The 24,716-nt window shown below is 46.1% G+C and overlaps 1 protein-coding gene and 1 pseudogene across 2 annotated transcripts in view; one reads left to right on the top strand and one right to left on the bottom strand.

Annotated features, from left to right (window-relative positions):
• The window catches only part of LOC122548379 (plectin pseudogene), a 32,924-nt pseudogene extending 30,014 nt beyond the window's left edge, over positions 1-2,910 (bottom strand). Inside the window, exon 1 of the transcript XR_015757301.1 lies at positions 2,754-2,910. The product of XR_015757301.1 is annotated as a plectin pseudogene (transcript). The remainder of the gene's footprint in view (positions 1-2,753) is intronic.
• Positions 1-24,716, top strand: part of LOC122546194 (uncharacterized) — a 655,534-nt gene that overhangs the window by 236,023 nt on the left and 394,795 nt on the right. The window lies entirely within an intron of this gene.

Genomic DNA, 24,716 nt, shown 5'->3' with positions numbered 1-24,716 from the left:
CTGGACAGTGGGTGTGAGGGACTGGGCAGTGGGTGTTGGGGACTAGGCAGAGGGTGTTGGCGACTGGGCAGTGGGTGTGAGGGACTGGGCAGTGGGTGTTCGGGACTGGGTACTGGGTGTGAGGGACTGTGCAGTGGGTGTGAGGGACTGGGCAGTGGGTTTTGGGGACTGGGCAGTGGATGTGAGGGACTGGGCAGTGGGTGTGATGTACTGTGCAGTGGGTGTTGGGGACTGGCCTGTGGGTGTGAGGGACTGGGAAGTGGGTGTGGGGCCATTGGGCAGTGGGTGTTGTGGACTGGGCAGTGGGTGTGGGGGACTGTGAAGTGGGTGTGGGGCATTGGGCATTGGGTGTTGTGGACTGGGCAGTGGGTGTTGGAGATAGGGCAGTTGGTGTTGGGGCTGGGCAGTGAGTGTGGGACATTGGGCAGTGAGTGTGGTGCATTGGGCAGTGGGTGTTGGGGCTGGACAGTGGGTGTGAGAGACTGGGCAGTGGGTGTTGGGGACTGGGTAGTGGGTGTGGGGCATTGGGCATTGGGTGTGGGGCATTGGGCAGTCGATGTGGTGGACTAGGCAGTGGGTGTGGGGCATTGGGCAGTGGTTGTTGGGGACTGGGCAGTGAGTGTGGGGCATTGGGCAGTGGGTGTTGGAGATTGGGCAGTGGGTGTTGGGGTCTGGGCAGCGTGTGTGGGGCATTGGCCCGTGGGTGTGGTGAATTGGGCAGTGGGTGTTGGGGCTGGGCAGTGAGTGTGGGGCATTGGGCAGTGGGTGTTGGGGCTGGGCAGTGAGTGTGGGGCATTGGGCAGTGGGTGTTGGTGACTGGGCAGTGGGTGTTGGGGACTGGGCAGTGGGTGTGGGGCATTGGGCAGTGGGTGTTGGTGACTGGGCAGTGGGTGTTGGGGACTGGGCAGTGGGTGTGGGGCATTGGGCAGTGGGTGTTGGGGACTGGGCAGTGGGTGTTGGGGCATTGGGCAGTGGGTGTTGGGGACTGTGCAGTGGGTGTTGGGGACTGGGCAGTGGGTGTGGGGCATTGGGCAGTGGGTGTTGGGGACTGGGCAGTGGGTGTTGGGGCATTGGGCAGTGGGTGTGGGGCATTGGGCAGTGTGTGTTGGGGACTGGGCAGTGGGTGTTGGGGACTGTGCAGTGGGTGTTGGGGACTGGGCAGTGGGTGTTGGGGCATTGGGCAGTGGGTGTTGGGGACTGGGCAGTGGGTGTTGGGGACTGGGCAGTGGGTGTTGGGGACTGGGCAGTGGGTGTGGGGCATTGGGCAGTGGGTGTGGGGCATTGGGCAGTGGGTGTTGGGGACTGGGCAGTGGGTGTGGGGCATTGGGCAGTGGGTGTGGGGCATTGGGCAGTGGGTGTCGCAGCTGGGCAGTGCATGTTGGGTACTGGGGCTTTTTTTTAAATCCAGAGGGTGGTTCAGGCAGGTACTCTCACTCTGTTCAGGAACCATCTGGATGAGTTCTTAAAGTTCCATACATTTATCCACATTAAACTGCATCTGCCATGCATCTGACCACTCACCTAACCTGTCCAGGTCACCCTGTAATCTCCTAACATCCTCCTCACATTTCACCCTGCCACCCAGCTTAGTATCATCAGCAAATTTGCTAATGTTATTGCTAATACCATCTTCTATATCATTAATGTATATTGTAAAAAGCTGCAGTCCCAGCACTGATCCCTGCGGTACCCCACTGGTCACTCCCTCCATTCCGAAAGGGAGCCGTTTATCTCTACTCTTTGTTTCCTGTCAGCCAACCAACTTTCAATCCAAGTTAGTACTTTGCCCCCAATACCATGCGCCCTAATTTTGCTCACTAACCTCCTATGTGGGACTTTCTCAAAGGCTTTCTGAAAGTCCATCTACTGGATCTCCCTCGTCCATCTTCAGAGCCACATCCTCAAAAAATTCCAGAAGATTAGTCAAGCATGATTTCCCCTTCATAAATCCATGCTGACTCTGACCTATCCTGTTACTACTATCCAGATGTGCCGTAATTTCATCCTTTATAATAGACTCCAGCATCTTTCCCACCACTGAGGTCAGACTAACTAGTCTATAATTTCCTGTTTTCTCTCTCCCACCTTTCTTAAAAAGTGGGACAACATTAGCCACCCTCCAAACCGCAGGAACTGATCCCAAATCTATCGAACTCTGGAAAATAATCACCAAGGAGGAGGAAGCCGATTATTCTCACAAACCGAGGATCATAGTTACAAAACCAAATGGACTTTATTTCCAAAATTATGCCCAGTGTAATCCCACTCTCCCCCTTCACTTGCTGCACCCTTTAATATCCCACCCAGTGTAATCAAATTCTCCCATTCACTCCCTCTACTCTAATATCCCACCCAGTCTGATCCCCCTCACTCCCCTGTCCCTTTAATATCCCACACAGTCCAATCCCACTCTCCCCCTCACTCCCCTGTCCCTTTAGTATCCCACCCAGTGTAATCCCACTCTCCCACTCACTCGCTGCGCCATTTAATATCCCACCCAGTCTCATCCCAGTCCTCTTGTACCGTTGCATGAGGTCACAGCCTCTGCGCAACTCCTATCTCCCAATAACTCGGTGTTCTGTGGAGTTCATTGCATAGTTCCGTTTCAGATTGCTTTCTGGAGCTTGACCCTCAGCACGGGACTAAGGGTTAGACAAGATCCCAGACCTTGCACCCCAAACAGACACTGCCCTAAAGGAAGCTGGAGCACAAATACAGAGTTAAACTTCCGCTGTGTACAGCACTATCCCTACCTGGGAGTGTTCAGTCCACCTTCTCTTGCAGCCTGCTCTTGGTCTGTTCCAGGCTCGTGCTCCAGTCCGGATAGCTCTCACTCAGTTCTGAGCCTTTTTAAAGCAGAGATTCCCCGCCCTGACACTGGAACAGCATTGTTGGCAGCAGGTTTGTTTTCCAGTGAAATCAATAAATGGAGGTGGTGCCAAACCACAACAGCCCAACCTTGTCATAGGGAAGGTAAGCTAAAGTAAGGAATGTTGTTAGACCAGAACATGAAAATACTTCCCCAGTGCTGATCCCACACATACACAAGGTGCTGCTCCCAAACATTAACCTTATCCTGAACACAAACCCTAACCTGAAAATTAATCCTAACCCCAAATCCTAACCTCAAAACCTGAACATAGACCAAAACACTAACCCCTCTCCAAACCCAAATTTAATTCCCACTTTAAACCTATATCCTATCCCCTCAACACTGCACCTTAAACCCCTCCCAAGCATATATCCTTATTCCCTCTCTAAACCCACATCCCCTCCCCAAAACCTGTACCTTCACGCATTGCCCAAGGTGGATTGTAAACCCCTTCCCAAATCTGAAGCAGATTCAGTCGCCACATTTAAAAATGGGAGAAATATTTGAAAATGAAGCATTTACAGAATTATGGGAAATAAGCTAGAGAGTGGGTGGGTTTTATTGTAGACTTCTTTCAAAGAACAGTATCAGTTTGATGAGCTGAATGGGTTAGCGTGACACACTGATTTCTATCTTAAAAAACATATGTGATCCTGTGGGGAATAAGTTGACAATTCGTAGTGAGAGGTGCTGGAGTAGACTGTGCCTGTGTGAATGGAAATCAGGAATCTGACAACATCCTTCAGTCTCACCACAGAATTATAGAATTCCTGCAGTGTGGAGGGAAGCCATTCGGCCTACTGAGTCCACACTGACTCTCTGAACAGCATCCCACACAGACCCACCCTCTTCCCCTATCCCTGTAACTCTGCATTCCCCATGGCTAACCCTCCTGGCCTGCACATCCCTGGACACTATGGGCAATTTAGCATGGCCAATCCACCTAGCCTGTACATCTCTGGACTGTGGGAGGAAACCCACTCAGGCACGGAGAGAATGTGCAAACTCCACACAAACAGTCACCCCAGGCAGTTAGTTAGTGCCCATCCCTAATCCCCTGAGAACTTGTTCAATCAAGATCCTCACGCAGCCTTGTTTCACATTGTTAAAGAGAGATAGGCAGTATTCTCTGACTGAACCAGTTTATAATTTACCAATCAGCAGTTTTCAGGGCCCGTCAATTCTGCCAGACCTGCTAACTTTCATTCTCCGTGTTTGTTACGAAATCTTGATATATCATTGTCACATGTACTTAAGTATGGTGAAAAGCCTTGTACTCTGCGCACAGACCCACCCAAATCCACTCTGTCCCTGTAACCACGCATATCCCATGGCTAATTCACTTAGCATATACATCCCTGGGAACTATGTGCAATTTAGCATGGCCAATCCACCTAACCTGCTCATCTTTGGACACAAACCATACCAGATCATACCATACAAAGTGCACAAGAGTAGGGCAACAGAGCGAGTAATGCAGTGTTACAGCTACAGAGAAAGTGCAGAAAGAGCGAGATCAACATTAAATTTCAAATTTGAGAGATTCATTCAGAAGTCTAATAACAGTGTTTTTGAAATTGTTGGTACGTGTGTTTAAGTGTTTGGATGATCTGCTGGACAGAAGTTGGAAGAGCCGGAGTGGGAGGAGTCTTTGTGATGATCATAGAACATAGAAAAGTACAGCACAGAATAGGTCCTTTGGCTACGGTATTGTGCCGAGGATAAGCCGAATGGAAAGTAAAATAACTTAACCTACGTACCCCTCAATTCACTGCTGTCCATGTGCACGTCCAGCAGTCGCTTAAATGTCCCCAGTGACTCTGCTTCCGCCACCACTGCTGGTAACACAGTCCATGCATTCACAACTATCAACGGCACCTCCAACCTTTGTATCATCAGCAAATTTACTAACCCACCCCTCAACCTCCTCATCCAAGTCATTTATAAAAACTACAAAGAACAGGGGCCCAAGATCAGAGCCCTGCAGGACCCCACTCAACATTGACCTCCAGACACAATACTTTCCATCTACAACCACTCTCTGCCTTCTGTCAGCCAACCAATTCTGAATCCAGATAGCCAAATCTCCCTGTATCCCATACTTCCTGACTTTATGAATGAGCCTCCCATGGGGAACCTTATCAAATGCCTTGCTGAAGTCCATATACACCACATCCACTGCTAGACCTTCGTCGACCTGTCTCATCACCTCCTCAAAGAACTCAATAAGATTTGCGAGGCATGACCTGCCCCTCACAAAGCCATGCTGACTGCCTTTAATCACACTGTGCTTTGCCAAATAGTCATAAATCCTATCCCTCAGAATTCTTTCCAACACTTTGCTGACCACAGACGTGAGACTGACTGGTCTGTAATTGTCAGGGATTTCCCTATTTCCCTTCTTGAAAAAAGGAACAACATTCGCCTCTTTCCAATCCTCCGGTACAACTCCCGTGGAGAGTGAGGAGGCAAATATCCTCGCCAGCGGCTCAGCAACCTCCTTTCTCACTTCCCGGTGCAGCCTAGGATAAATCTGGTCTGGCCCTGGGGACTTATCAATCTTAATGTCTTCCAAAATGTCCAGCACATCATCTTCATCAATCTTGATCTGGTCAAGCCTGTCTCCCAGCTCCTCAAAGTTCTCATTCACAACCAGGTCCCTTTCCTCAGTGAAAACCGAAGCAAAAAAACTCATTTAGGACTTCCCCTATCTGCTCAGACTCCATGCACAAGTTCCCTTCAGGGCTATCCCTGACCGGCCCTACCTTCTCCCTCATCATTCTCTTTTTTCTCACGTATGAATAAAATGCCTTTGGGTTCTCACTAATCCTTCCTGCCAAACCTTTTGTCGTGCCCCCTCCTGGCTCTCCTCAGTCCATTTCTGAGTTCCTTTCTAGTAAGCCTGTAATCCTCTAAAGCTGTGCTAGATCCTTGCTTCCTCCACCTTACGTAAACTGCCTCTTCCTTTTGACGAGAAGTTCCTGAAGAAGGGCTTATGCCCGAAACGTCGATTCTCCTGTTCCTTGGATGCTGCCTGACCTGCTGCGCTTTTCCAGCAACACATTTTCAGCTTCCTTAACCTTACCCCTTCTTACCTGTCTCAGAGGAACAAATCCGTGTATCACACGCAACAACTGCTCCTTAAACGGTCTTCATGTGTCTGCGGTGCCCTTTCTGTGGAACAATTGCTCCCAGTCTGTACTTCCCAACTCCTGTCTGATCGCGTCATAATTTCCTTTTCCCCAATTAAATACCTTCCCTCAGTAACTGCTCCTTTCCCTCTCCAAGGCTGTGGGTAAATATGAGACAGTTGTGGTCACTGTCACCAAAGTGTTCTCCCACCGTGAGATCTGACACCTGCCCTGGCTTGTTGCTGAGCACCAAATCCAAAATGGCCTCTCCCCTCGTCGGCCTGTCTACATACTGAGTAAGGAAACCCTCCTGAACGCACCTGACAAAAACGGCTCCATCCAAACCATCTGCACTTAGGAGGTTCCAGTCGATATTGGGAAAGTTGAAATCACCCATAACAAACCTGCTACATCTGCATTTTTTCAAAATCTGCCAGCCTCTGAGTTCTTCAATCTCCCTACTGCTATTAGGGTGTCTGTAGAAAACCCCCAATGAGGTGGCTGCTCCCTTGCTGTTCCTAATTTCCACTCATACTGACTCAGTAGACTAACCCCCTCCTCTTTTTCCACCCTCCCTGTCCTTTTTAAACGTTCTAAACCCTGGAACATCTAGCAACCATTCCTGCCCCTGTGAAACCCACGTCTCCATTATGGCCACAACATCATAGCCCCAAGTACTGATCCATGCTCTAAGTTCGTCTCTCTTATTTCGGACACTCCTTGCGTTAAAGCAGACACACTTTAACCGATCCCTTTGTTTCATCACATGAGAAACCTTCCCGATAGATTCACTACATTCTGTCACTGCCCCATCTACAACTGCCCCCCTCTCAGACATGTGGCTCCGATTTCCACCCCTCCCCTGCCAAACTAGTTTAAACCCTCCGAAACCACACGAGCAAATCTCCCACCCAGGACATTTGTGCCCCTCCAGTTCAGATGCATCCCATCCTTCATGTACAGGTCCCACCTTCCCCAGAAGGTATCCCAATGGTCTGGGTATCTGAAGCCCTCCCTCCTGCACCAGCCTCACAGCCACGTGTTAAGCTGCACTCGCTGCCTGTTCCTCATCTCACTATCTCGTGGCACCGGTAGCAAACCTGAGATCACTACTCTACTCGTCCTGCTCTTCAGCTTCCAACCTAACGCTCTGTGGTCACTTTTCAGACCCTCAATCACTTTCCTGGCTATATCATTGGTGCCAATATGTACCACAATTTCTGGCTGCTCCCCCTCCCCCTTCAGAATCCTGTAAACCCGATCGGCGACATCCCGGATCCTGGCACCGGGAAGGCAACATACCTTCCAGGAGTCCCGTTCCTGACCACAAAATCTGTCAATCCATCTAACTGTTGAGTCCCCTACCACTAGCACTTTTCTATTCTCCCCCCTACCCTTCTGAGCCACAGTGCCAGGCTCAGTACCAGAGACCTGACAACTATGGCTTTCCCCTGGTAGGCCGTCCCCACCAGCAGTATCCAAAATGGTATACTTATTGCTGAGGAGAACGGCCACAGGGGATCCCTGCCTTATCTGTTGGTTCCCTTTCTTCCCCCTGACTGTAACCCAGCTGTCCTTATCCTGTGTCTAGGGAGTGACCACCTCCCTGTACATCCTCTCAATAACTCCCTCTGCCTCCCAGATGATCCACAGTTCATCCAGCTCCAGCTCCAGTTCCCTAACTCGGTTTTCGAGGAGCTGGAATTGGGTGCACTTCCCACAGATGTGGTTGGCAGAGACATGTGAAGTGTCTCTCACCTGCCACACTCTGCAGGAGGAACATGCAACTGCCCTAACATCCATATCCCACTATGCTGAAAGCCCACACAGGACTAAACAAAGGAAGAGAAGAAAAGAAAAAAGAAATAAAAATGGGAAACCTGAAAACTTACCAAGTTTACAGACTCTTAGTAAGGTTAGAGGAAGTGGGTGGGAGGAAGGCCCTACGGTGTAGGGTCTCGGGCTTAGATCTCACCTACTTAAAAACTTCCCAGCAGCCCTTGTTTCTCTCCGCCCTCTCTCTTCGCCGCTCTGTTCAAAACATTTTGTTTTTTACTCACCTTCCCAGCAGTTCTCCGCTCCTGCCTCGCACCTCTCGACAATTGGAGGCCCCGATGCCTGAGGTAAGTATTTTAAACTGTTATACTCACCTTCCTTTGATGGCTACTTTCCTGAGGCAGCGAGAAGTATCGATGGAGTCAATGCTTGGAAGGTTTCTTGCATGATGGACCACGCTATGTTCACCATGCTCTGTAATTTCTTACGGTCCTGGGCAGATCAATTGCTGTACCAAGCTGTGACACACCTGGATACAATCTTTTCTATGAGGAGAAAGTGAGGGCTGCAGATGCTGGAGATCAGAGCTGAAAATGTGTTGCTGGAAAAGTGCAGCAGGTCAGGCAGCATCCAGGGAACAGGAGAATCGATGTTTCGGGCATAAGCCCTTCCTGAAGAAGGGCTTATGCCCGAAACGTCGATTCTCCTGTTCCCTGGATGCTGCCTGACCTGCTGCGCTTTTCCAGCAACACATTTTCAGCTACAATCTTTTCTATGGTGCATTTATAAAAATTGGTAAGAGTCTTTATGAACTTGCCAAATTTCCTTAACCTCCTGAGGAAGAAGAGGCATTGTTGTGCTTTCTTAACTATTGCATCAACGTAGGTGAACCAGGACAGCTTGTTGGTGATTGTCACTCCTAGGAACTTGTCACTCTTGACCATCTCAACCACAGTAACGGGGAACAAGGAAATGGCTGAGGAACTGAATAATTACTTTGCGTCAATCTTCATGGTGGAAGACAGGAGTAATATCCCAAAAATTCAAGAGAGTGAGGGGTCAGAGCTGAGTCTGGTGGCCATCACCAAGGAGAAGGTGCTAGAAAAACTGAATGGTCTGAAGGTGGATAAATCACCTGGACCAGATGGTTCTAAGGGAGTTAGCTGAAGAGATAATGGAGGCGATAGTGGTGATTTTTCAGGAATCGCTAGAATCAGGGAGGTCCCAGACAACTGGAAAATCACTAACATGACACCCCTGTTTAAAAAAGGCGTAAGGCAAAAGATAGAAAATTACAGACTGATTAGCCTAACCTTGGTTGTGTGTAAGATCCTGGAATTCATTGTGAGGAAGAGGATTTCTGAATACTTGGAAATGTACGGTAAAATACGGCAAAGTCCGCATTGTTTCATCAAGGGGAGGTCACACCTGACAGATCTGCTAGAATTCTTTGAGGAAGTAATGAGCAGGTTAGACCAAGGAGAGCTAATGGACGTTATCTACCTGGACTTCAGGAAACCTTCGACAAGGTGCCGTACAGGACGCTACTGAGTAAGCGAAGTGCCCATGGTGTTAGGGGCAAGGTGCTAGTACAGATAGAAGTTGGGCTGTCGGGCAGAAAACAGAGACTGGGATAAAAGGGTCCTTCTCAGGATGGCAGCCGGTGACAAGTGGTGTTCCACAAGGCTCAGTGTTGGGACCACAACTTTTCACTTTATACAATAACGATCAAGATGAAGGAGCTGAGGGCATTCTGGCCACGTTTGCAGACAATACAAAGGTGGGTAGAGGGACAGGTAGCATTGAGGAGGTGGGGAGGCTGCAGAAGGATTTGGACAAGGTAGGAGAGTGGGCAAAGAAGTGGCAGATGGAGGACAACGTGGGGAAGTGTGAGGTCATGCACTTTGGTCGGAAGAATGGAGGCGTGGACTATTTTCTAAAGGGGGAGGAAATTCAGAAATCTGAAGTGCAAAGAGACTTGGGAGTTCTAGTCCAGGATTCTCTCAAGGTAAACTTGCAGGTTGAGTCAGTAGATAGGAAGGCAAATGTAATGATGGCATTTATTTTGAGAGGACTTGAATATAAAAGAAGGGATGTACATCTGACGATCTATAAGGCTCTGGTCAGACCACATTTGGAGTAGTGTGTGCAGTTTTGGGCCCCATATCTCAGGAAGTTCAGAAGGGATTCACAACAATGGTCCCAGGAATGAACAGCTTAACAAATAAGGAATGTTTGAGGACTTTGGGTTTATACTCAATAAAGTTTAGAAGGATGAGGGGGTTCTAATTGAACCATACAGAATACTGAATGGCCTGAAGAGATTAAATGTTGGAAAGATATTTCCATTGCTCGGAGAGACTCAGACCGAAGGCATAACCTTACAGTAAAGACCTTTCAGAACAGAGGTAAGGAACATCGAACAACACAGCGCCGAACAGGCCCTTCGGCCCTCGATATTGCGCCGACCTGTGAACTAATCTAAGCCCATCCCCCTAAACTGTGCCATCATCATCATCCATGTGCTTATCTAAGGACTGTTTAAATCTCTCTCATGTGGCTCAGTTAACTACATTAGCAGGCAGGGCATTCCACACCCTTACCCCTCTCTGAGTAAAGAACCTGCCTCTGACATCTGTCTTAAATCTATCACCCCTCAATTTGTAGTTATGCCCCCTCGTATACACTGACATCATCATCCTAGGAAAAAGACTTTCTACCCTATCTGATACTCTGATCATCTTGTATGTCTCTTTCAAATCCCCTCTTAGCCTTCTTCTTGCCAATGAGAACAGACCCAAGTCTCTCAGCCTTCCCTGCAGACTAAGCAACATCCTGGTAAAGCTCCTCTCCACCTTTTCCAATGCTTCCACATCCTTCCTATAATGGGGTGATTAGAACTGTACACATTATTCCAAGTGTGGCCGTACTAGCATTTTGTATAGTTGCAGCATGACGTTACGACTCTGGAACTCAATCCCTCTACCAATAAAACCGAACACACCATATGCCTTCTTAACAGCAGTTTCCACGTGGATGGCAACTTTTGGGGATATATATACATGGACTCCAAGATCCCTCTGCACATCCACACCACCAATAATCTTTTCATTGACCCAGTATTTGAGTAACCATGTCTTTTTGCTCAAAAGCTGCTTTCTTAGCTGCCGCATCAGCAGCATTGTTGCCTTTAGTGACGACGGAAGCATCAGAGGAGTGAGCAGAACATTTGGTAATTGCCAATTGAGAGGGAAGTTGAATAGCACCAAGAGGATTAGCAACATAGACAGCATTGAGGATAAGGGTTCCTGATGAGGTAAGGAAGCCGTGCTGCTGCCAAAGTTGACCAAAATCATGGCACATCCAAAAGGCGTAGCAGGAATCATTATAGATATTAGCTGACATTCCTTTAGCAATTATACAGACTCGGGTGAGTTAAGCTTGCTGGGCAGAACAGGGTGGATTGACAGAGTAAGTTTCTAATGTTTGGGACAAAGTGACAATCGCATTTCCTGACATGCGTCTGCCCTCTAGAGAATAGAAGAAGAACCATTGACATAAAGTGTGAGGTCCAGGTTGACAAGAGTCTGATCTGTAAGATCAGGACATGGTTTAGTAACAGGGTCATTTATGAAAACACAATCATGGGGGAGTATCAGGCAGCTCAAGAAGTTCTGCCTGCAAGAATGTAGCAGGGTTAATGTACTTAAAGGAGAGAAATGGATTCTGAAGTAGTGAGATCTCATAATGACTGAGACGAGCTGTACTGAGGCGTCAAGTACGTTTAGAGGTAAGCAAGGATGCTGCAGAGTACAAGGTACAGACTTCTACATTTTGATGTAAAGTTATATTACAGCCACTCAATCCCATAGTATGGATGGCAGGGAGAATCTGGATGCAGGAAGGCATACGCTGAGCAACAGGGTCAAGCTTAGTAGAATAATAGGCAACATTCATCAAAGTTTACCTGCATTTCCACACATCATTTACAGTATCCGTTGCTCCCAATGCAGTCTCCTCGACATTGGGGAGACAGGACGCCTACACGCAGAGTGCTTCAGAGAACATCTCCAGGACACCCGTATCAACCAACCCCACCGCACCATGGCCGAACACTTCAACTGCTCCTCCCACTCCGCCAAGAACATGCAGGTCCTGGGCCTCCTCCATCGCCACTCCCTCACCACCCGACGCCTGGAGGAAGAACGCCTCATCTTCCACCTCGGTACCCTCCAACCACACAGCATCAATGTGGATTTCACTAGTTTCTTCACTTCCCTCCTCCCCCCACCTTATCCCAGTTCCAACCTTCCAACTCAGCATTGCTCTCATGACCTGTCCTACCTGTCCACCTTACCTCCTACCTATCCTTTCCACCCTCCTCCATCTACCTATCGCACTCTCAGGTACCTTCCCCCCAGCCCCACCCCCCACCCCCCATTTATCTCTCCACCCCCTCGCTCACAACCTCATTGCTGATGAAGGGCTCTTGCCCAAAGTGTCAATTCTCCTGCTCCTCAGATGCTGCCTGACCTGCTGTGCTTTTCTAGCGCCACTCTCTTGACTCTAATCTCCAGCATCTGCAGTCCTCACTTTTGCCTACTTGAACATTCAAGGCTATTGAAAAAGTGAGGATCGGAGAGTCAGAGTCGAAAAGTGTGGCACTGGAAAAAGCACAGCAGGTCAAGCAGCATTGGAGAAGCAGGAGAGACAATGTTTCAGGATAAACCCGTCATCCGGAATGTGGAGGGGGAAGGGGATCTGAGAAATAAATGGAGTGGTGGGGGTGTGGTTGGGGGGTAGGTAGGTGGGATGGCAATAGATGGATGCAGATGAGAGGTGTTTGTGATAGGTTAGTAGGAGGGTGGAGCAGATAGGTCGGAAGGCTATGAGCCTAGTATGGGAACATGCAACGAGTATAATTTTGTTTGGTTCAGCTTTGATGGTCTGAAGGACCTGTTCTGTACTGTATGATTCTATGATTTTAAATATTAACTGATACTTGTCAACTCAAGCCTGGAAATTGTACAGATTTTGCTGCATTTGGACACAGACTGCTTCAGTGTCTCAGGAGTTGCAAATGGTGCTGAGTTTTGTGCATCAGCAAACATCCCCACTTCAGACTTTAGGATGGCTGAAATCCTGAGGTCTCTGCAGCTAAAGTGAAGTCTTAGACAGAGACTTAAAAATCAAAAGGAACAGACTGTTTCTTTCTGCTGAACCAGAGAGAAACAGGATGTGAAAATCATATCGGTGTTGCTGAATTGTCTTTGTCAATGGTGTGTTTATCAGATGCTGCCTGTACTGGAACAGCTGATGAGTAGCAGTTAACTAATGTATTATCTTGTTAAGTATTTTAACAGAGTAAAATTATGCCAATTCTTTTTTTTGTTGTATTTTAAGTGTTGTAAGAGTAAAGTGTGTTTTGACTAAAGTTTAGTGGTGGACCAACTGAATCATATCAGGAACACAATCTCTGATACTTGTTGTTTTAAAAATATAAAAGTTAGAGTCTAGACTGCCTCAATAATATACTTTGTGGGTATCTGGGTCTGGTCCATAACAACACTGTTCAAACAAAATCTCCCTGCTCTTAAACTCTGCCTCGGCTAGTAAAGGCAAGTATTCCATTTGCCTTTTTCACCACTATGTCTACCTGTCTTTAAAGGATTGTGGATATACACACCAAGGTCCTGCTGATCCTCAGGGATTCCCTGTGTCCTACCATTCATCAAGTATTCCCTTACCTTGTTTGTCCTGCCCAAGTACATCACCTCCCATATATCCAGATTGAATCCCATTTACCACTGATCAGACCATCTGACCAGCCTGTCTGTATCCACCTGTAATCTAAGGTTATTCTTCTCACTATTTGCAATCCCGCCAATCATTTGTATAAACCACAAATAGCAGGGCCTCAATACTTCAGCCTCGTCCAAATGTCCCCAACATCTATAAGCCAATCTTTAGAGAAAATAAAAACTGAAAGAAGGTGGATGCTGGAAATCAGAAACAAAAATAGAAATTGCTGGAAAAGATTAGCAGGTCCGGCAGTATCTGTGGAGAGAAATCAGACTTAACATTTTGGTTCCAGTGGCTCTTCTCAGAACTAACGTTAACTCTATTTCTCTCTACAGTTGCTGTCAGACCTGCTGAGCTTTTCTGGCAATTTCTGTCTGATTCCAATGTTGAGACAGTTTTTGATATCAAGGAACGGTTGGAGACGCTGGATACTACAAAGGCTGTGGGCCCTGACAACATTCCAGTAATAGGACTGAAGACGTGTGCTCCAGAACCTGCCACTCCCCGAGCCAAGCTGCTCCAGGACAGTTACATCTACCCAACAATGTGGGACATTGCCCAGGTATGTCCTGGATATAAAAAGGAGGACAAATCCAACACGGCCAATTACCACCCCATCAATTACCACCCCCTACTCTTGATCATCTGTTCTGTGGTAGTGACCCCATCTCTAAGCCAGTAAGCTTCAGGTCTAGTCCCACTTGTTCCAAAGACGTGTAATAACATCTCTCATCGGGCTGATTCAAAAATATCAATCTACTCTTGTCATAGAGGGAGTGCTGATACTGGGAATGGCAGCAACAAAAACAAATTGCTGGAGAAACTCAGTAGGTCTGGCAACATCTGTGAAGAGAGAAACAGAATTAATGCTTGAGTCCTGTGACATTTCTTCAGAACTGGGACTGTATTCACTAGAATTTTGACGGATGAGATGGGATCTGAGTGAAACATATAAAATTCGAATAGAACTCGGCAGACTAAAACCAGGGGGGACAGTTTAAGGATATAGGGTTGACCATGAGGAAATATAACTACATTCAGAGGATAGTGAACCTGTAGAATTTGTTACAACAGAAGGCTGTGCAGGTCAAGTCACTGGGAATTTATTTCATTCACTCATGGGACATGGGCATCACTGGCTGGGCCAGCAAGTAATGCCTTTCTTTGGTTATCATTGAGAAGTAGGTGGTGAGCTGCCATATTTGTAAGAAAGAGATAATATTTTTAAATTTTAAAGGCATCATGAAGTGTTGAGAGAAAGCAGAAATTTGGCATTGAGATGGAGGGTCAACCATTATCATATTGAAAGGTGGAGGATCGAAGGGCTGAATCGCCTTCTCCTGCTCCTGGGTATTAGGTTCCTATGTTTCCAACCTTAATTTCCTTCATATAGCTGTCAGTGGAATAAGGGTTCACTGCTTTGTGATCTTTGGACTGCCTGCGTGTTCAAATCTCATATCACTTACTCAAATTTTCAGAACCATCTGTGAGTCCTCAGATACTGAAGCAGTCCATGTCCAAATGCAACAAGACTGGGCAACATGCATGCATGGGCTGACCATGGCAAATAACATTAATGCCACTCAGGTGCCTGGCAATGACCACCTCAAATGAGGGAGAATATTACCATTTCCCTTCAATACTAAATGGCATTACCATCACTGAATTCTCAACTATCAACAGCCAGAGGGGTTATCACCATGCAGAAACTCAACTGGAGTAACCATATAATTGCTAAGTCTAAAATCGCAGGTCAAAGGCTAGGAATCCTGCAGCGAGTAACTTACCTCCTGACTCCCCAGAGCTTGGTTCACCAGCTACAGGGAATACATCAGGAGTGTGATGGAATATTCTACACTTGCCTGGTTGAGTGCAGTAATGAATCTTGACACCAACTAGGACTTAATTGGCACCACATCCACAAGCATTCTCTCACTCCACCACCGATGCTCAGTGTACTTTCAACAAGACGCACTGCAGAAATTCACCAACCTCGCCCTTCCAAATATCAAGTCTTAGCTGGTGGGAAGTGTGGGCTGTGTCAACAAAATCAGGTTAGTGTGTGTAGGCAGGACTTCAGGCAACACAGCTGTTTGGAACTGCATCAGTGCTGGTTCCGACATGTTTGTTTCTGTTGTGCTTTCTTAAACCAGCCTCAAGGAACTGACCTTTCTAATTGCTGATTAGACAGTTTCACGGGTCGAGGAAAAGCTGATCTGGCAATCTGAGTTTGGATGAGGATGCAGGTTGTTTGGAATAATTGCTGAACTGGCACACGTGAAGTGTGGGCGGCACGGTGGCCCAGTGGTTAGCACTGCTGCCTCACAGCACCAGAGACCTGGGTTCAATTCCCGACTCAGGCGACTGACTGTGTGGAGTTTGCACATTCTCCCCGTGTCTGCGTGGGTTTCCTCCGGGTGCTCCGGTTTCCTCCCACAGTCCAAAGATGTGCAGGTCAGGTGAATTGGCCATGCTAAATTGCCCGTAGTGTTAGGTAAGGGATAAATGTAGGGGTATGGGTGGGTTGCGCTGCGGCGGGTCGGTGTGGACTTGTTGGGCTGAAGGGCCTATTTCCACACTGTAAAGTAATCTAATCTAATCTAAGTGTGATCCATCCTCATTTGTGCAGCGTTCACATTCTCAATGTTGATAGACTCTAATATAGACTGGAATTAACTGTGACCCGCATCAAGCAGACCAAGTCCAAGTACAATCCTTGGGCACCTGCTGTACACACCACTCATCAATGGAGATCAGTCTCTGGCAATTCATTATCACCAAAAAGACACAAGAAAGATATCTGGAGGTCAGTCACCTCAGCTCCAGGACATCTCTGCAGGTGTTCCTCTGGGTAGTGTCTAAGCCCAACCCATCTTCAGCTCTTCTCTGAGATTGCCACTTTGTTGTGGTGGGCAGGCTTGTGCATACCGAGGAACCTGAGAGCTAAACCATCCTGGCAGGGTCACCCATGACAGTAAAGTCAAGGAGGAGCTTCCAGACAAAGTGTGATCCATGAAAACCTCAACAGTGGAGCAAGCTTAGATAAGAACATTTCAACAGTTGCAAAAGCATATAAAGCATATTTCAGCAAGGCGTTCGATAAGGTTCCCCATAGTTGGCTATTGTATAAAATGTGAAGAAATGGGATTGTGGGAGATATAGCAGTTTGGATGAGTAATTGGCTTGCTGAAAGAAGACAGAGAGTGGTGGTTGATGGGAAATGTTCATCCTGGAGTCCAGTTACCAGTGGTGTACCGCAAGGGTCGGTGTTGGGTCCACTGCTGTTCGTCATTTTTATAAATGACCTGGATGAGGGCGTAGAAGGGCGGATTAGTAAATTTGCAGATGACACTAAGGTCGGTGGAGTTGTGGATAGTGACGAAGGATGTTGAAGGTTACAGAGAGACATAGATAAGCTGCAGAGCTGGGCTGAGAGGTGGCAAATGGAGTTTAATGCAGACAAGTGTGAGATGATACACTTTGGTCAGAGTAACCGGAATGCAAAGTACTGGGCTAATGGTAAGATTCTTGGTAGTGTCGATGAGCAGAGAGATCTCGGTGTCCAGGTACACAGATCCTTGAAAGTTGCCACCCAGGTTGACAGGGTTGTTAAGAAGGCATACAGTGTTTTAGCTTTTATTAATAGAGGGATCGAGTTCCGGAACCATGAGGTTATGCTGCAGCTGTACAAATCTCTGGTGCAGCCGCACTTGGAGTATTGTGTACAGTTCTGGTCACCGCATTATAAGAAGGATGTGGAAACTTTGGAAAGGGTGCAGAGGAGATTTACTAGGATATTGCCTGGTATGGAGGGAAGGCTGAGGGACTTGAGGCTGTTTGCGTTAGAGAGAAGGTTGAGAGGTGACTTAATAGAGACATATAAGATAATCAGAGGGTTAGATAGGGTGGACAGGGAGTATTAGGGGGCATAGCTTTAAAGTATGGGGACGGTGAGCATTAGGGGGCATAGCTTTAAATTGAGGCGCGATAGATATAGGGCAGATGTCAGAGGTAGTTTCTTTACTCAGAGAGTAGTAAGGGTATGGAATGCTTTGTCTGCAACGGTAGTAGATTCACTAACTTTAAGTGCATTTAAGTTGTCATTGGACAAACATATGGATGTACATGGAATAGTGTAGGTTAGATGGGCTTCAGATTGATATGACAGGTTGGCGCAACATCGAGGGCCGAAGGGCCTGTACTGCGCTGGAATGTTCTATGTTCTATGTAAAGGCTGCAACAGAGAAGAGCTGCCAATTGTCTTGGTCTCCATGTCACTGGCCTTCAACCCCAATCTGCCAAGGTCCATGTGGTGGCTGTCTGTGCACCAGCCTCCCCACGATAAAAGATGTCACGTACCTCATAAGAGGTGCCAGTCCTACTACATCGTCAGCTGTTTTGTCAATGACCATCCCTCCATTCTAAGGTCAGAAGTAGGGATCTTCGCCAATGATTGTACAATGTTTGCACATTCATAGTGTATAAGAGCAAGGATGTAATGTTAGAGTTGTACAGAGCATTGGTTAGGCCATAGCATGTAGTTCTGGTTGCAGAGAAGACTGAGGGTGGACATGATTGAGGTGCATAAAGCTATGAAGGGTATTGACAAGGTGCCCCTTGGTTGGGGCATCAATCACATGGTTTTAGCACAATGACCAGGAGATTCAGAGGGGATTTCAGGAAAACCTTTTTCACTCAGAGGGTGGTAGGAATCTGGAATGCACTGCCTGGGAATGTAGTGGAGGCCAGAAACCTTATAAACTTTAAAAGAAATATTTGGATGAGCACATGAAATATTGTAACATTCAAGGATATGGGACAAGTGCAGGAAATTGGGATTGGTGGACTTTTAATGGTAGTTATATCAGTGCAGACGCTATGAGCTGAACGGCCTTTTCTGCTTTGTATGAATCCATGAATTTGTGACTCCTCAGCTACTTCTGGCTGAAGATCGCTGCGAAAGCTTCAGCCTTATCTATTGCACTGATGTGCTGGGCTCCTCCATCATTGAGGCTGGGGATAAAGGGAAGGGTAAAACTCCAAGAAGTATAATGACCAATGGGAAGCAAAGCTGCAGATTAACAGCAATGGGGGTGCATTGAAACATATGAAAAAAATGAAAAGAAAGGAGAACACAGGAGAGACTATTCAAGTTTCCAGCACACAAAATAGAACAAACTGTTTGGAAAAGGTCAGGAATCAAACTTAAAAACACTGCAAAAATGACTAAGATTGAGAAGAGGGACAGCCAATACAGGATTGAAAGTGTCATATCTGAATGCACGCAGTATAAGAAGTAAGGTAAATGAGCTTGTGGCAAAGATCGAAATTGGCAGGTATGACATGTTGGGCATCTCAGAGATGTGCCTGCAAGGGGATCAGGGCTAGGAGCTAAATTGCCAAGGATATGCATCCTCCCAAAAAGACAGGCAAGTGGGCAGAGGGGGTGGGGTTGTTAGTAAGAAACGAAATTAAAATCAAAAGCAATAAACAAGGTAGGGTCAGATGATGTAAAATATGTGTGGGTAGAGTTGAGGAACCAGAAAGGTATAAAAACCATAACGGGAGTTACCTACAGGCCTCGAAACAGTGGTCAGGATCTGGGGGATAAGATGTACCGGGAGATAGAAAAGACATATAAGAAAGGCAAGGTTACAGTGATCACGGGGGATTTCAATATGCAGGTGGACTGGGAAAATCAGGTTGGTTGTGGATTGCAAGAAAAGGAATTTGTGGGATTGCTACGAGATGGCTTTTTGGAACAGCTTGTGGAGGAGCTCACGAGGGAACAGGCAATACTGGATTTAGTGTTGTGCAATGAGGCAGACTTGATAAGGGAGCTTAAGGTAAAGGAACCCTTAGGAGGCAATGACCATAATATGAGAGAATTTGCAGAGGGAGAAACTGGAATCAGATGTAATGGTCTAACTGGATGTAGGTTCCGTTTTCAGACGTTTCAACACAATACTAGGTAAAATCGACGTTTCGGGTAAAAGCCCTTCATCAGGAATACAGGCAGAGAGCCTGAAGGGTGGAGAGATAAGTGAGAGGAGGGTGAGGGTGGGGAGAAAGTAGCATCTCCCCACCCCCACCCTCCTCGAGCTTATCTCTCCACCCTTCAGGCTCTCTGCCTGTATTCCTGATGAAGGGCTTTTGCCCGAAACGTCGATTTTACTGCTCTTCGGATGCTGCCTGAACTGCTGTGCTTTTCCAGCACCACTAATCCAGAATCTGGTTTCCAGCATCTGCAGTCATTGTTTTTACCTACAATACTAGGTAACATCATCAGTGGGTCTCCGGTGAAGCACTGGTGTTATGGCGCACTTTCTATTTACATGTTTGGGTTTCCTTGGGTTGGTGATGTAATTTCCTGTGGTTATGTCATTTTCTGTTCTTTTTCTCAGGGGGTGATAAATAGGATCCAAATCAATGTGTTTGTTGATAAAGTTCCGGGTGGAATGCCATGCTTTGAGGAATTCTCGTGCGTGTCTCTGTTTGGCTTGTCCTAGGTTGGATGTGTTGTCCCAGTCAAAAAGGTGTCCTTCCTCATCTGTATGTAAGGATACTAGTGATAGTGAGTCATTTGGGTAATGGTATCACAGTTGACTAAAGACAACTATAGAAACATAGCGAGGAGCAAACCAAAACTGACTGGGAGAGGATCCCAGCTGGAAAGACAGTGGAACAGCAATGCCAGGAGTTCTGGGAGTAAATCGAGAGACACAACAAAATTTCATCGTGAGGAAAAAGAAGTTTACCGAAGGGCAGATGAGGCGAAAGTGGGGATTACAGATGCTGGAGATCAGAGTCAAGATTAGAGTGGTGCTGGAAAAGCACAGCAGGTCAGGCAGCATCCGAGGATCAGGAAAATCAACGTTTCAGGCAGGAGAATCAGACAACCATGGCTGATCAGGGAAGCCAGGAACAGCAGAAAAGCAAAAGACAAAACAGATAATGTGGTGAAGGGCAGTGGGAAGCCAGAGGATTGGGAAGCTTTCAAAGACCAGAGGATAACAAAGAAAGAAATAAGGAAGGAGAAGATTAAATATGAGGATAACCTAGCCAGGAATATTAGAGAAGATTACAAGAGTTTCTTTAGATATATAAAAGGTCAAAAGAGAGGCAAAAGTGGACATTGGGCCACTGGAAAATGATGCTAGAGAACTGGTAATAGGGAGTAAAGAAATGGCTGGGGAACTGAATGAGTATTTTGTGTCAGTCTTCACAGTGGAAGACACGAGTAATATCCCAAAAATCCAAGAGAGTTGGGGGGCAGAAATGAGTATGGTGGCCATCACCAAGGAGAAAGTGCTAGAAAGACAGAAAGGTCTGAAAGTGGACAAATCACTTGAACCAGATTGGCTATACTCTAGAGTTCTGAAGGAGATAGCAGAACAGATAGTGGAGGCTTTAGTACTGATCTTTCTGGTATCAGTGGAGTCAGGGAGGGTCCCAGAGAACTGGAAAACTGCTAATGTTTTGGACATGAATAAGGCAAAAGAAAGGAAATTATAGGTTGATTAGCCTGACATTAGTGGTTGGTAAGATTTTGGGGTCCATTGTGAAGGATGGGATCTCTGAATACTTCTGAAGTGTATGGCAAAATGGGGCAAAGTTGGCATGGTTTCAAGGGGAGGTCATGCCTGACAAATCTGTCAGAGTCCTTTGAGAAGGTAACAAGTAGATTAAACTGAGGAGAACCAATGGATGTTATCCATCTGGAGTTCCAGAAGGCCTTTGATAAGATGCCACACAGGTGACTGCTGAGTAAGATAAGGGCCCATAGTGTTAGAGACATGATGCCAGCATGGATAGAAGATTGCCTCTCTGGCAGAAAGCAAAGACTGGAGAAAAAAGGGTCCTTCTCAAGATGGAAACCAATGACTAGTGGTGTTCCACAATGGTCAATGTTGGCACCATAACTTTTCACTTTATACATTAATGATCTGGCTGAAGGAACTGAGGGCATTCAGGCTAAGTTTGCAGATGATGCAAAGATTGGTGGAGGGGCAGGTAGTACTGAGGAGGTGGGGAGGCTGCAGAAAAATGTAGACAGTTTTGGAGAGTGGGCTAAAAAGTGGCAAATGAAATACAACGTAAACAAGTGTGAGGTCAAGAACTTTTGTCGGAAGAATAGAGGCATGGGCTATTTTCTAAATGGGGAGAACACTCAGAAATCTGGAGTACAAAGATACTTGAGAGCCCTAGTCCAGGATTCTGTCAACATAAACTTGCAGGTTGTGTTGGTAATTAGGAAGGCAAATATTACATTGTCATTCATCTTCAGAGGATGAGAATATAAAAGCAGGGATGTACTTCTGAGGCTTTATTAGGCTCTGGCCAGACCACATTCAGAGTAATGTGAGCAATTTTGAGTCCTATACCTCAGGAAATATGTACTGATCCTGGAGCGTGTCCAGAAGAGGTTCACAAAAATGATCCCAGTAATGAAAGGTTTCACATATGAGGAATGTTTGAGGAGTCTGGATGAGGAGGGGTCTGATTAAAACTTACAGAATGCTGAACAGCTGGACAGAATGACCATTGGGAAGATGTTTCCAATGGCAGGAGATGAGGAGCCAAAGCCATAGCCTCAGAGTAAAGAGAAGACCCTTTAAAACGGAGATAAGGAGAAACTTCTTTAGCCAGAGAGTGGTGAATCTGTGGAATTCATTGCCACTGAGGGCTGTGGAGACCATGTCATTGAGTATATTTAAGACAGAGATAGTTAAGTTCTTGATTGCCAACGGGATCAAAAGTTACAGAAAGAAAGTGGGAAAATGGGGATGGAAAACCTATCAGCCATGATCGAATGACAGAGCAGACTTGAAAGGCCAAATGGCCTAATTTCTGCTCCTATGGTCTTATGATATTTGTGGAGCTGGTAAATCCTAGTGATTCTTTTCAGTGTCCTCTCCAAAGCATCCACATCCTCTGGTAGTGAGGTGATCAGAACTGTGGGCCATATTCCAAGTGTGGCCTAATTAAAGTCCTATAAAGCTGCAGCATAATTTGTCTATCCTTATACTTAATGCCCTTTCAAATGAAGGCAAGCATGCCTTTATTACCTTATCTACCTGCGCTGCCACCTTCAGTGACTTGTAGATCCGCACACCCAGATCCCTCTGCATATCAAGACTCCAAAAGTTTCTGCCATTCATTGTATAATTTCCAGCTGTACTAGACCTTCCATAATGCATCACCTCACATTTGTCTGGATTAAATTCTATCGGCAATTTTCCTGCCCATGCCTCCAACTGATCAATACCCATCAAGGTTTGTGTGCAGATTTGTAGCTCAGGTGCCAGTTGTCAGTGGTTGTGGGTGTGGGATATAAATGAATTAATGTTATTTCTGCAAGTATAAATTCTGATACAGAATAGGAATGAGAAAATACATATTCAGCAAAAAGAAAGCATGAGACATGAATACAGAACAATGGTGGATATATGGGCAAACAGGAAAGCATCTGTTTCCCCTCCTCAAGACACAGGAACGAACCCTAATCAAAGAGGTCAAAGTGGCCTCTGGATGGAAATAGATGCTGATAGAAGAAAAGATATGCCTAATCAATAACCTACGGTAGACTGACGTCAAACACCCTTATGGGAGTCAGAGATAAGAGTTTGTCACGGACAAGACAGGATAAACAGAAGTTTTGTGATCAGTCTTAAGGAAATGAGTGACATAAGCGAAGCAGGGAACAGACAATGGAATAAGGAAAAATATGGGGATTCAAACTGTATAAATTTCGAGAGTTTGTTGGATTTAGTGTGCATTTTGTCATTACCTTACCTGGTAATGAGACAGGGCACCCACCTATAGGTGTATAAATAAATGGCGGATTCAGATATTTGTCTCGGACTGAAATTATTAAAGTGAGTGAGCTTTTGTTTCTCACAATTGGGGGCTCGTCCGGGATTTTCTTCCATCACCAGGGGGAGTGGCTGGCCTTGGACACTGGGAAGACGCGTCCCATTCCCCATTGAGGAGCGGTCTCGTGTCCCGGTTTGGTCTGCTCCCTTGGGTGACTGATGTGAATCCTATAAGAGAGACATCTGAATCAGACAGTGATAGGAGCTCGATAGAAAATACGGTGACAAAAGGGGCCAGGCAACTCTGTGCACAGACCAAGGTAAGAAAATTGACTTTTAAGTATTGCCTTGGTGGCCGGGATTGAGTTTTAGTAGTTAATAAGGGACTAACGAAGGAACTCAAGATGGCTTGCGCTTTGGGTAAGAAAAAAGCCTCTGGGGAAACAAAGTAAGGAAAAGACAATGGAAATGGAGGCGGGGTCCCTTACAACATTCCTCCGGAAAGTCCTTTGGGCAGGATGTTGTGGAATTGGCAAAATAATACTTGTACAAGGGAGAAAGATGATTAAATATTGTTGCTTTATATGGACTAAGGACTCCATTCTTCGTCCCGCTGTCTTCTGGCCAAAGTACAGATCGGACGAAGACTGGGTTTGTGAATATCTGAGTTTATATGTCAATGTGCGAGAGAGAGAGAGAGAGAGAGAGAGAGAATGAAAAGAGCTGTACAGCTGGTAGGAAGTTTAACCCTTTGTGATTTGGTTTGAGTGAACATTTGTTTGTTGGTGATTGAATGTTTGTGTTTTATTCCCTGGAGCTTGTGTTCCAGGACTGTTTTGAATCTGATTTTGTTATGGAAACTTAACATGATTTCTTTTAAGGTTAAGGATTCTATTGTGATTATGAAGAAAAAAAAGGAATGATAACTCCTGTTCTTTTTACAGATCATGACTGCCTTACTATCAGTTTCTAACTAATCTCTTTTATCTTTACATAACAGCGATTTATGGAGGACAGTTGAAGTTTCAGTTCAACATTAGATTGTAGTAAAAGCAAAATTCTATGGTTAATATCTGTGACCTTGGATTCAGCCATTGTTCATGCATTAGAAGTTTTTTTTAAAAAACTTGAGTAGACAAATTCTTTTAAGGCAAGCTCAGATTATTTTACGACCTATAGTATTGTAATTGAGCAATGATTGGTCAGGACTATTTAAGAAAACTAATTTTGGATCTAAATTAAAGGACTAAAACTGGGTAATTACAGTGAATTGCAAAATTGGGAACTGTATGCATTTTGCATTTTAACTATTAAATACTG

The sequence above is a fragment of the Chiloscyllium plagiosum genome, unplaced genomic scaffold (assembly GCF_037043375.1).
Source record: "Chiloscyllium plagiosum isolate Xiang-an unplaced genomic scaffold, Cpla_swu_hap1 HiC_scaffold_5, whole genome shotgun sequence".
Taxonomy (NCBI): Eukaryota; Metazoa; Chordata; class Chondrichthyes; order Orectolobiformes; family Hemiscylliidae; genus Chiloscyllium; species Chiloscyllium plagiosum.
This window is presented reverse-complemented; position numbering and strand designations above follow the sequence as displayed.